The sequence below is a fragment of the Neomonachus schauinslandi genome, chromosome 10 (genome assembly GCF_002201575.2).
Source record: "Neomonachus schauinslandi chromosome 10, ASM220157v2, whole genome shotgun sequence".
Taxonomy (NCBI): Eukaryota; Metazoa; Chordata; class Mammalia; order Carnivora; family Phocidae; genus Neomonachus; species Neomonachus schauinslandi.
In genome coordinates this window covers 79,294,404-79,305,016 of record NC_058412.1, presented here as the reverse complement: position 1 = coordinate 79,305,016, position 10,613 = coordinate 79,294,404, and the positions used below count along the sequence as shown (strand labels likewise).

At 47.7% G+C, this 10,613-nt stretch overlaps 1 protein-coding gene across 3 annotated transcripts in view; it reads right to left on the bottom strand.

The window, feature by feature from the left end:
* The window catches only part of NPAS2 (neuronal PAS domain protein 2), a 153,861-nt gene extending 143,317 nt beyond the window's left edge, over positions 1–10,544 (bottom strand). For all 3 annotated transcript variants that reach the window (XM_044918753.1, XM_044918755.1, XM_044918754.1), the window contains exon 1: positions 10,404–10,544. The gene's annotated coding sequence lies outside the window, so the exon portion shown is untranslated. The remainder of the gene's footprint in view (positions 1–10,403) is intronic.
* Between the last annotated feature and the right edge of the window lie 69 nt (positions 10,545–10,613).

Sequence of the window (10,613 nt, the reverse complement as noted above, 5' to 3'; positions counted from 1 at the left end):
GGTCGAGTCCCGCATCGGGCTCCCTGCTCGGCAGGGAGTCTGCTTCTTCCTCTCATGCTCTCTGTCTCTCATTCTCTCTGTCTCAAATAAATAAATGAAATCTTTAAAAAAAAAAAGATTAAAATAAATAAAAATTTAAGCATGATGTCTCCTTCATTAGGCACTGCCACCCTCTCCTGGGTCTTTGCCAGTAAGGGGCCAACGCAGGTCTCTGCAGCGGGTTAGCTGCAACAGTCCCGTGTGTGCGGAGAGACTGCCACTGGCCCAGTCCCGGGAGATGAAAGACAGAAGAAACCCACCGGACAGTTGGAAGGGTCCCAGATTCTTCCCGCCGCATCACTCTGCATGCCCCAGACAGCCCAAGTCCACATGCGTGTGGCACAAACCGGAGCCAGCCCCCCGGCTGCCCAGCACGGTTGCTTCAGCGGCACACGGGGGAACGAACGGTGCCTCCGGAGCTGTGTGGCCCCGGCCGCGGGCCCTGGCTGAGGAGGAGAAAACAAGTGCCAGGGCAGGAAGAGCCAGGAAACCTCCCAGGCGAGTGTCTGGAGCAGGTTTCTAGAGAACTCAGGGGCCAGGATCATGGAGGAGCTGTCCCCAGTGGGGAGCCAGACGCAAGTTGCTCTGAGGCCCCATGGAGGGAGCGGGGTGCCGTTGCGCTTCCTTAGACACTGTCGAGCGGATCGCGTCTGTCGTGGGGCAGCCCGGAACAGGAACAGGTGTGCACCTGTTCACGTACCTAGGCGCCTGCCCCCACAGGAGGTGCCAGGGGCTCAGGGGGGCTCACAGCCCGGCCTGAGCCCAGCCTGGCCGTGAGAATGGCACGCACACATATGGACAGGGGCAATGATTCTGGTGGCGGTGTCCAAGCAAGACCAGACCGACAGGGAGCGGCAGCTGGGGCCGCTGCCAGGCCAGACCCCATGGCTCACTTGAGAGCAGGTGAGGGACGCAGGGCGCCAGGAGTTAAGAGTCGGCTTGCTTGGCAGGGGTGGTGGTGAATGACAGCAAAGAAGGGGGAAGAATGGGATGCATAATGCAGGGGAGGGGGCCATTTTCATCAAGGCCAAGTATAGCTCTAAGTCGAGGGGTTCTGTGCTCCCCCAGACATAATCTCCAAAAGTGGTGGCTTTCCTCATCAGACGAAAGTGAAGAAGAGGGGCGCCTGGGTGGTTCAGTCGTTAAGCGTCTGCCTTCGGCTCAGGTCATGATCCCAGGGTCCCGGGATTGAGCCCCATATCGGGCTCCCTGCTTGGCGGGAAGCCTGCTTCTCCCTCTCCCACTCCCCCTGCCTGTGTTCCCTCTCTCACTGTCTCTCTCTGTCAAATAAATAAATAAAATCTTTAAAAAAAAAAAAAAGAAGAAAGTCCAAGGATAGAGGGTTTTTTATGAGCTGTGTCTCTCCCCGCCCCGCCATCTGCAAACACCCAGCTCCAGCTCCTTTGGTGGGTAAACCTGGTGGGAGGGAGTGAGCCATCAATTCCAGAAATGCTTCTGCGACGACAAGTGTGACAAGTGCTCCCATGATCCCAGGACCCGGAGGAATGAGGAGGCCACCTGACCACTCAGGATAGAGACAGAGGCCAAGAGCGCAAGTGTTGTGGCAAAGTCCCGGAAGCAGCTCCGAAACAAGCAGCTTTCTTACCTCCAATGAAATCAGTTTGTCCTGTGCCAGAAATCCAAGAGATGATCATCAGCCAAGGGCTACACATGATTAGAAATAGAAACAAGTTCTCTAACTTGAGAGATCATAAAACCTCTTCAAAACTGCCACGCGAATCTTTTGCGCCTGCATCTCTCTCTCCGACAATCGCTGTGAAGCAGAGAGGAGGAGAAGCAATACAAATAAAATCCCCCTTGACCATGGAAGCCTTGGCGAGCTCAGCAATGATGTCTGTTTTGGGTCTTGAGATGAACTGATAGCCCGGACCTGCACCGTGATCGTTCTTGGTAACATCCCACATGACAGGCCTGCACCCACCCCAACCACACACACATCCCAAACCTGGGGTTTTAAAGTTTTCCTCCGTTTCACTGGGTCGTGGTCTTCAGAAGAGCAGGCATCTTATGCAGGGACTGCACTGCAGGCTGTGTCTTTCACAGACGGCACAGAGGAAGGTGTCGATGTGGCAAACAGGCAATCTGGATGGGCTCTTCCCTGTCCCCCAGCCACCTCCTCGGAACCGCTTCTCCAGCTCCCCCCCCCGCCCCCACTGTGTCAGTAGGCAGGCTGAGCACATGCACTGCAATGTTTACACCTGTCACGCTGCCTATTTCTAAAGAGGCCTTAGCCTTGCAAAACAGAACAACGGAAAATGGAAGGTAGTTCTGAAATTGAAAAAAAATACTGGACTTTTCCAAGCACTAACAACAAATCCGAATCTCACTACAATGGGCTCTTAGTGAAACTAACCCAAGGGGACTGTAGCCCCACAAAGAGGACCAATGATCAGACCCCAGACTGGAAATGGAATTATCCCATTCCTGGGAACATTAGATCCTCTTCTCTGAATTAAGGAGAAAAAAAAAATGTGATGAAAATCTTTTATGAGCTCCATCTATCCCATTTGCTTTCCTGTCTTCTTTGGCAGAATTGGAAGATTTCAAAGACTGCAACAAACTCACATTTCAGCTACGTGTCAGGCAATGCACAAAGTGTTTTTTAGAGATTTACTTATTTATTTATTAAAATTATTATTTATTTATTAAATAATTATTTATTAAAAGATTTTATTTATTTGAGAGAGAGAGAGACAGAGATAGCGACAGAGAACATGAGCGGTGAGGAGAGGGAGAAGCAGTCTCCCCGCTGAGCAGGACCCCGGGACCATGACCTGAGCCAAAGGCAGTCACTTAACTGACTGAGCCACCCAGGTGCCCCTAAAGACTTATTTATTTATTTGAGAGAGAGAGAGCATGAGCAGGAGGGGCAGAGGGAGAGAGACTCTCAAGAAGACTCTGCACTGAGCGCGGAGCCTGATGCAGGCCTCAATCTCATGACCCTGAGATCACGACCTGAGCTCAAACTAAGAGTTGGATGCTTAACCGACTGTGCCACCCAAGCACCCCTCACAAAGTATTTGTTTAAGTGACTCCTGTATATTCAGAGAATGAATATCTGTCAGGGTGTAAACTCTACAGATCCCAGAAAGAGTAAAACTTCTTAGAAACGCTTGGGGCAGCCTGCTGTCTGACTGGATGAGAAGGGTTTAGAAGGCCATGTCCTCAGAGTTTTCTTGGAAAGAGATCATGGAAGGGTATGTTTCCTAATACCATTTTTAGGACTCTTTCCAGATGATTGCAAGGTTGATGATGTCTACTTACTTTTTCAAATATCAAATATTCTCTCTTGTGTCCTCACAAACCACCGGAACGCTCCAAAAATGATCATCATGAACTATCATGCAGCCATTAAAATTATGTTTACATGAAATGTTTAATGACATGGGGAAATGCCTATGTTCAGATTAAGGCGACCAACCAGAATGGAAAACTATAAATGGTATGATGTCAGGCATGTGAAAATGCATAAAAGAGATTCAAGAGACTGGTAATGGGTGGTGCTGGTTCAGACATGCGTGGGTGGGTGGGAAGGGCATGGGCACAGCGATTGGAGTCGTCCATTTGGTAGCATCTATCCATCCAACAGATGTGCCCCTTTACTCAGGAATCCCCTCCTAGTAATCCCTGAATTAGAAAAATCTGGACTGTACTTGAAGACATACAGACAAGGGGAAGTTAAGACAATATGGCCTATAAGAGCAAGGAAGTGGAAACAGCACAATAAATGTTTAACAATGGGTTAAATAAATTATACTTCTGAGTATGACTACGTAGCCTTTAAAAAGAATGAAGTAGCTATAAGAAATGACCCCCCAAAAAAGTCGCTACATAAAATGCATGGAATAAGTTGTTAGTTTAAAAAGAAAACATACATATATGGGTATATATGTAAATGCACGGGAAAATAACTAGCAGACTACACCCCGATGGTTCATCTCCTGAGAAGCGTGGAGAGCTCTGTATGGGGTGTGTTTGTTAGGATGCTTTTGGCTACAGCTAACAAAAACCTAACTTGACCTGCTTTAAGTGGTCAGGAAGGTTTCAGGATCTCCCAAACAGCCCAAAGCAGAGACTCCTTGCTGGCTAATTCAGAAGGTCAAAGGCACTATGGAGGCCAATTCTTCACCTCTGCATTCCCTAGCCTGCTCTGGTGGCTGACGGCGGCCCCACTTACAGGCACTGCGTGGCCAGAAGAAGAAAATGGTTGCGTCCGCCTCTTGCCTCACTTGAACCGCCAAGGAAGCTTCCCAGGGACCCATCCTCATGCTTTATTGGTCAGGACGAAGTCCACATGCTCGCACTGAGCCAATCACTGGCAAGGACAGCAGGCCCACCCAGGGTAGCTTTGGCCAATCAGGATTTACCCCTGAGACACACGGGAGCATGGTAGACACTAGAGCAAAACCAGGTTTCTGCCAGGCACAAAAAGAGGAATGACTCTTGTAGGGCACAGACTGTGAAGGGGAGCTTTTTACTAGAGATGGCTAGATTATGTGAAACTTTTACGAGATTATACATATATTTTAAAAATATTTAATTAATTAATTTATTTGAGAGGGGGGAGAGGGGCAGAGGGAGAGGGAGAAGCAGACTCCCTGCTGAGCTAACTCCAAGCCAACTTGGGGCTCAAGGGGATCCCCGGATCCCGAGATCATGACCTGAGCCAAAGGCAGATACTTAACTGAGCCAGCCAGACGCCCTGAGATTATATTTTCTGAAAAGTCTAACGTTACGAAAACATTTAATGCATAGAGAAAAGCCCGAAAGGAAATACACCTTGAGATTGCAAGCGATCTTTGCGATCTTCATTTTTTTCTATGTTTTCCGAAAGTTACATATACTTTTATAACTAAAAAATAATAATTTAAAAAATGTTCTCTTGTTCTCTGTAGTTTGACTTTCAAGGGGCCCAAATATCCTTTGTGAAATTGTGCAGTGCCATTTTTTGGTTCAGAAGAGGGGAAGAATGAGGCTGCTCAGCTCTATCATTTGCCTTTCTTTAGATGGGCTTGGGTCTACTGGAAGTCCGGATGACTCTCAAAGACCCACGAAAAAAATCCTCCTGGCCTTCTGCAAGGCAGCAGTCCACAAAGGTGGGTCCCTGGCTCCCACCTCTCACCCTCTGGCCCTGCCACTGCCCTGACCTCCATTCTGGGTGCTCTCATGCTTGTTGCCCTCCTTTCTCTCCCTTGTTACCCCTCCACCTCCCAAGGACTGCCTTGGCTCCAATCTTTCTTCTACCTTTCCTTCCCCCACACATCAAATGACCATTGGCATTCTCTTACAACTTGGTTTGCAAGGTTTATTTTAGGCAGGGAGACATGGAACGGGAATGGTAGCAGCAAAATCTCCTTTGCAAATAATAAATGGAACTCTATCGTATCTATATCTATATATTTAATATATACAAATCTAATATATATGTATGTATGTATATATGTATTTGTATAAAATAGAGAGCAATGTTGAAGTATTTTGAGGGTAATCCAGATTCCCAGATTACCCCCCCTAAGATCACAGTGATAGAGACCACTGCCTTAGAATATCCATCTTTCCCAGATGTCAAGAGGAAACAATCAGCTCAGAGCATAAAGTATAAAACGTCTGCCTGATGAACTCTGACACACCCTGCACTAATTTCAGGTAACTCATCCAAACTGAAAAGGATTCGCTGATGGCTTAATCCTTTGTAAAAGTGCCTTACCAGGGAAGGCACCAGTGCCCCTCAAAGAGGAAAGGTACTGGCCCTTCCCTCTGAACCATATTTTGAAGGAGTGACTGACTGTATGAGCACCAGCTGGTCTTTTTTTTTTTTAAGATTTTATTTATTTATTTGAGATAGAGAGAGAGAGAGAATGAGCACAAATGGGAGGTGGGGTGGAGGGCAGAGGAAGAGCGAGAAGCAGGCCCCCGGCTGAGCAGGGAGCCCAACATGGGGCTTGATCCCAGGACCCTGAGATCATGACCTGAGCTGAAGACAGACGCCCAAACGACTGAGCCACCAAGGCACCCCCACCAGTTGTCTTGATCAATGGGACCTACCAACTAAGCACCATGAACAGCCTCAGGTAAATAAATATATTGCTAGAAGGGTTTTACCACGGCTGACCAGAAGCCGGGGCCCTGCAGGAGAAGAGTGGAGATGTGCATGCTCCGAAAAATTGTTTTGCATCTGATGAACCTCCACAGCTGCCCACCCTCCAGCCCTCGCCTGGTTCTCTACTGCTCACCTTGGGGTATTGGTTAACCACATCAAATCTCTAATTGGTGAGCTACATGGGAAAATATTTTAGGAACCTCTTCTTCCTCTTGCCTACAGCCCCCTCTTTCCCATCGACAAGAATAAAAACAATCACTTTTGTTATACCTAACACTGGTCCTTTACTGGTAATCCTACCAACTTGACCAGGGAAGCATTATTCCCACTATTTTTCTGACCAGGACACTGAGGCTCAAAGAGGTTAAAAAAAGTTGCTCCAAGTCACACAGTAGCCGAGCAGAGTACCAGTAGCTACCCCAGGTCTGTCTGACTTCAAGACCTGTATTTTATTTTCTGCCAGATCACAAAGCTTTCCATTCAAGGAAGACTTGCTAGAGGTCAAGGTCAGCAATGTGGAAGCCCTACCAGAAAATCTCCTTTCCTGGGCCCTTCTCTGGTCCAGGACCTCATTTTCAGTCTAGAAAGAATCTCTCTCTCTCTTCCTGGTCAGCTCCTTGGGGGCAGAGAGGACCCATATTCTTTATTTTTCTATCACTTGGGCCTACCATGTAGTAGGTGCTCAGTAAACATAGGCTGAATTGAATTAAGTGTATTCCAGAACTTTGCTGGTGTTTCACAGCATCAGGAGGACTTGGCAGCTTGTGAGAAATGCGGAATCTCGGCTCCCAACCCGGATGTGCTGAGTCAGCATGTACATTTAACAAGATCCCCAGGAAATCACATGCACTGTAAAGTTTGAGACATGATGTTTGGCACCTTCCACCTTGTTTAATACACTGTTTTTCTCACACCAGTGTAGAAGCTAAGCTCTCTCCTTTCTATTCTGCATCATCAGATGGAAACCACACATTGTTTTATGACCCACAGAAGTTCAGGTGATCGTTGAGGGAACTCTACCTCAGAGATGACACTTCGCTTGCAATGCCCACTGGTCCCCAATGTCAAAGAATTCAGTGAGCAACAGTAGTGTCTTAGCTAATGACTGCATTTAGAAATTCTTTTTAACAAATGTTCACATTTAATAAGTGCTTATTTAGTTCTCTAAGGTACTATTAATCATCATCAGATTTAAACTTGAGTTACTCATAGTTAAGTACTCCATTAGCATTCACAAATTTCTAACCTTTAGATAACTCCCATCAACAATTCAGCTCATTGCCTACACCTCTTTACTGAGCATCTATTATGAACAAGGCCTCATAGGGATGAGATGCGGTGGGGAATATGAATGTGGCAGGCCCTGACCTCCCATCTTTGCTACAAATAGAATGAAGATCAGGAACATGCTAATTAACATTTGTGTAAGCAAATAATGCATCAAGTATCATTTCCACTATTTAAATGTGAAACTCAATTAGATGCTTCTATGATGCAGCCAATTAAACTGCTGGTGTGAAGCAGCCAAGTATACTGAGTCACTGGGCTATTTTCAACACCTTGTAATTTGACCTCTCTTGGGAAAGAGATGTCACTGCTTACATGGGATCAGCATGGGACAATCAGTGTCCTGATCACAATGAAAAAACTGACCTTTTCACGTGAAGAACAAGATACATACTTGTTTGAAAAATTAGGAAAAAGGACTTAGCCCTTTGGGTTCTTAAGGTTCAAAACAAGACTTCAAAAAAATTAACAGATACAGATGATCATATAAAAGCTATGTGCATGCAGTATTATTTTAATCTGAACAAATCACTAATTTTGAATTTGTAACCTGAAATCAAGCGGCAGGATGAAGAGCCAGTTATAAAGATTACCAAGAGTTAAGAAAGATGGTTCAAAAAATAAGATTAATTCAACTTAAAAAAGACAGACATCACATAATGTGGGTCTTTTTTTTTTTTTTTACTATTTTCATTATTTTTACCATTTTCATTATTTTTATCATTTTCATTATTAAACAGCCAGAAACAGTAAAAAGGACCCAAACTCTTAAAACAACCAAATGTGCTTAAAAACAATCGTTATTTTCTACATAAAGATGAATTCTTTAGTCACCATCTGAACACTCTCATCGTAATCAGGGAATTTCTTTTCATCACACTAATTAGTAAAGCCTCACTTGGTTCTTTTCTTGGCACGTTTAACTCTTTAGGGGGTAACGTTTTATTAATAACATATTTCCTCCAGAATAAGTCCCTTCTCTCATCTCCACAGGAGTCACTCTGAGGAATAGTAAGAATAAAACCAATTCTATGGTCGCGCACAGTGGGACAGATCAGCAAATAAATAGAGGCATTGATTTCCCAGACAAAAATGGCTAAAAGCAGCACATTTACAATTCTTTTAAGCCACACTCCCCATCTCTCTGGGAGATGGAAGACAAGTATTGAATGTCTTTATGTTGCACACTTTATTTCTAACTAAATGTTTAAGAAGACTGCTGAGAAATGCCAATACTTCTATGGGTCCTGGTTTAGCTGTGTAATGAAACACAGATTTTAAAATTTTATTATTTTTTTGCTTTTGCAAAAATAGTGGCCCTAGTCAGAATAACGCCTTTAAACATGATATTTATTCGGGGGTTATTTTAAAATACATTTTGGGGTTATTTTTTTTAAGGTTTTATTTATTTGAGAGAGAGAAAGAGAGAGGGAGAGAGAATGAGCAGGGGAGGAGGGAGAGGGAGAAGCAGACTCCCTGCTGAGCTGGGAGCCCAAGGTTGGGCTCCATCCCAGGACCCTGAGATCATGACCTGAGCTGCAGGCAGATACCTGGCGACTGAGCCACCCAGGCACCCCCATTTTGGGGTTATTTTTGCCAAACTTTCCCTTTAAGGAAATCGTTGTGGCAGAAAGACCTAGTACTTGCCCTTGAATTTTGAACTGTCACTTCCCACCCAAGAAGGGCAGCTCTGCTTTAATGCAAGCCATAATTAGTTGGTCAGTTCACTGGTCAGGTACTAAATTAGTGTTAGATAGACAGAGGTGTGGACAGAGCTACACCTTGCCAGGAACTGCTTTGGAGCTAATTATCTGGAAAATCCAAACAGGGAAAACCCTCCTATTAAGGAAAAGGTTTGGGTTCTAAACGATCACAAATGACCAGTTCGTCTCTGATAATTAATAACCACTCAATATTTTACCTGTAAAGAAACAGGCCAACCAACTTAATGAATTTGGGGCACGATAATAAAACAGCAGGTACTAAAGACAAACAGGTAGGGTTTTCCCCTCTCGGACCCCTTCTGAACACCTGTTGAATCCCGGGGCTTTTAACTTCCTGAACTAAAGCTTCCCGGATACAACCATGGTAGTTTTTAGACTTTCTGTAAGTGCGTATTTTTAAGGTTTCCATCTTGCTTAATCTACAAAACTGGTTACTAATTATTTATGAATCACAGGGCTGAAAACAAACTTTCTTACCTTGAGCAGTTAAGGAGTGGCAGGCAGAGGAGCGGGTTAGTTTTTAATTTAGCCCCTTGGCACCTGTCCCTAAGCCCCGGGTTAACGACCCTGCGCAACTCTATAGAAAGGTCAAAGGTGCGCCTCCCTCCTCCGCCCGGGGAGGGGGCACACCTCCTATCAAAACAACACGCTGGCATCCAACCTGCGGAGCGGTGGCCAGGCGAAGCGAAGAGCCAGGCTCCGCGTTCTCTAAACGTGCAGGGGGCAGACTGGGTACCCAGTCGGGCCCGGAACCAAATCCGACCTAGGGACCCGGAGAGATCGCGGGCCCGGGGCGCGCACGCCGCACTCCCCAGGGCTCCCCACTCTTCGCGAAGGCGAGAGATGGGGCTCAGAGAGGCTACAGGGCAACCCTCCAGGCTGCTACCTGGGCACGGCCTCTAGCCACCCCGACGGTACCCTCTGAGCTCCCCCAAATCCTGAGGTTCGGGGTGCCTCGTCCCCCGCTTCCTATGGCGAGACGCCCACGGAGCACACCAGCCCCGCCGCCGCTGCAGTCCTACAAGACGCACTGTCCCGGGCGGCGGGACCCGCGGTGGGGGTGGGGCCCCACCATCCTGCTTCCCTGACCCCCGCACCGCGCAGCCCCGTGCCTGAGCGCCCCTTCGGCCCCGCGCGTCCACGGCGCCGGCTAGCAGGTGACCGAGTCCCGCGACCCCGCGCGCACGGACTCCCACCCCGGGCCCCCTGCATCCCCGGGCGCGGCCCCTTACCTCGGAGCTGGCCGGGGCGACCCCGCGGGGCCGGACGCGGACTGGGCCGGGAAGACGCGCCTCCCGCCGCCGCCGCCGCCGCTGGGAGCCGAGGCAGCGAGCGGGCGCGGCGAGCTCCTCCCGGGCGGCGGCGGGAGGCGCTGTTCTCGCTGCCGCCGCCGCCGCCGCCGGCGCCGCCGCCGCCACCGCGGCTGCGGGTCTCCGAGCTAC